This window comes from Limulus polyphemus, unplaced genomic scaffold, assembly GCF_000517525.1.
Source record: "Limulus polyphemus unplaced genomic scaffold, Limulus_polyphemus-2.1.2 Scaffold829, whole genome shotgun sequence".
Taxonomy (NCBI): domain Eukaryota; kingdom Metazoa; phylum Arthropoda; class Merostomata; order Xiphosura; family Limulidae; genus Limulus; species Limulus polyphemus.
In genome coordinates this window covers 25,780-28,768 of record NW_013666439.1, presented here as the reverse complement: position 1 = coordinate 28,768, position 2,989 = coordinate 25,780, and positions in this window count along the sequence as shown.

The following is a 2,989-nucleotide window of genomic DNA, read 5'->3' as shown; positions in this document are numbered from 1 at the left end:
GTCTATCACGTAGCGTACTTAAGTAGTTATAATTCGTAGGCACTGAATATTCTATAGAAAAAAATATAAAAAATAGGTTCAATTTCATGCGACTGTATGCTGCAATCCGATATATATATATATATATATATAGTGTAAACCTGTTCTTTCATTCTAATATATATAACTTACATGTGAATATAAACCGAATTTCGATTTAATCTGCTATAGAAAGGTATTATTTAGTCAATTTAATACGAGTTCTTGGGTAGTATTATGTTTCTTTGTTTGAATTTCGCGCAAAATTCCACGAGGGTCATATGTGCTAACCTATCCTTATACAGAGTCCTACGTGGAATCCTACATGATAAAGGCAAGTCTAGTTGGTGAGAAAATGCACTCCGTACTTTAGGCTGTTTGTCTATAAGAGTGATGAACAAATCTAACTATTCCTTCAGACAAGAATAGCCCAACAGTTGATGGTGGGTGGTGTTGACTACCTGCCGTCCCTCTAATCTATCTCCTCAAAATTTCTTGGTTATTTAAATCACCTATAGTATGAGTTTGATCAGTACAATCTTTTTTTTTTAACTGCTTTAGCTATTTGTAAAACAATTACGTTTTGATGCCAGTTTTAGCAATTTTTGTGAACTCGTAAACTAGACGAGAATATAGAAGTAAATATCAATACTGTATGACTACATTTATAAAGAAGTAACATTTAGTTAATTCGCACCTTCGATAGGACGAAGAAGTCCAACAGAAGGTTAATATATACTATTGCTACATTGCTTAAGGGGCAATATTAATGATGTCATCATAGGGTCCTTTAGATACATATATACATGAGAGATAAATTACTGCTGGTTCGATGAAGTGTAATACGATGTCATAGATCAAATAAAAGTAGATAGTACTAACGTAGAATATACAGAAAGAAATTGTGTTGTACGTCTCTGTCATGGAAACACATGACAAATGATACTGTTAGCTGCGGACGGACATTGACCTATTAATACAATGATTTATTGGCTACAATTTAATACTATCTAACCTACTGAAAATAAAATCCCGTTTCTTTCGAACACGCTTTAATTAGATAGTCAAGCGGGCAGTGCTTTGTTTAACCAATTCAATACAAAAAGTGATTATAAACATATGGTGTGGAGAACCACTTTATTTAGAGCAGATGATGTGGATTTATGCTGGAAGAAACTGAATCCCACTTACAATCATTATAATCAGAGGGAAGCTCAATGGTTTGTGAGATAGCAAATTATATTTTTTTATGATTATGGTTGAGTTTATTGTTCATTTATTATTTATTTCTATCGTTTAGTTTATCTATGAATTTTTAGTTACATTAAAACGCTAATTCACCTTCTAGCTCATCATTTATATTTTGAGTAAATACCGCTTTCCTAGCGATGACGTACAGATACTATTAATGTAGCAGAAAATTATGTAAATATATGATAACATTAGGTTGTACTCTCGTGACCTACTCGGTGAATGAATACCACAAGACCGTTAGTGAATTATTACTGTTTATCACTCGATATCGTTATTAATATTGAAGGGTATTTGTGGAATATTGGGTTTGCTGTATTTTTTCTAATTAGGTTTTTTTTATTTCTGGTTCTTTTTGCATTATTTGAAATAATATTGATATTTTTGATACATTGTTTATTAATATTACTGTGAAGTCCTGGCCAGGCACGTGTTTACTAATTGTGTTTTGGTAAGTGTTGAATATATTTCTAAGTGTTGTTATTGTTGAATAAATTGTTTGTTTTTTTGTTGTTGAATCCTGATTGTAGCGGCGTGTTCATTTTAAACCATTACAGGTTAGTTTTATTTTGTCGTTTCAAGTAGCCCCTCGGTGGAACAGCGGTAAATCTACGGATACACACGTGTATTTAAGTACCAAATAACGATGAAAATGAATAATCAAAATAAATGATTTAGAAATGTCATTTCAAAAACAAAGTACTTAGATTTTAAAGAATTTACAACAATTTATAGAACATTTGCAATTTTAGCAGAGAGGAAAGGGGGGGTGTGTACTAAAAATAACGGGTATATGTGAGCTGTTTTTTCAGACTAAATAATGTTAACATATACTCCAAACTGTGACCAACCGAAACATTCCAAAAAGAAAACATTTTGGTATTGATTATTCTGACATGTAGTTCTTTAAAAACATCCTGCGTCGTTTCAGTAAAAGTGAACGCATCGAAATTTTTGCTTTTAAGCATGAGGAACACAAAATTACAGATCAGACAAAAGAATATGAAGAAATAAAAAAACTTAGACGAGTATTAGGTAAACACATTTTCCGAAACTTATTTCTGAACACTATTAGTTTCCTATTTGCTCCTACCTTTTCTATTTTACTCTTTTTTTTTTATTAGATTTCTTCCGGAAATGTAACGGATTTTTTTTATGAATAAGTTAACTACTAGCTGAAAGCTTTATACATATTGAACTCACAAATTTCTGTTTTCTATTATACCCTCCCTTCTCCGGAATAATCCTTTAAAACTTGCTTTCTGATTCTTAAGTAAGGCTTGAGGCATGAAATATCTATATTTTATCAAATACAAGTTTCTCAGTAACATAGGTGCTTGTTCTATATATATGAAAATAGTTCGTTACTTAAATAACGGTCTTCCTTGAGGACAAGTCGAATTCTATTCTGTGTGAATATTTGTGCTTCACAGAATTTGTACAAAACAGTGTTAGAAGAAAAGCTTTCGGCATAATGTCGGGCATTAGAAAAAATTATTTGAGAGTTTTATCTAGAAATAAGCTGCTTATTTTCTTTAGTTTGAGGAATATGAATATTTTGTTAAGGGCGACTAAGTTTTGCAAAGTTTAACGCATATCTCCGTACATGTACTGGGATTACAATGTAAAAAAAAGAAAAAGTTATGTCTGTCTCAGTTATATTTGCTAGTGTTCGGACTAATATCCGATTATCGTTATACAGAATGACGCAGAGAGAAGA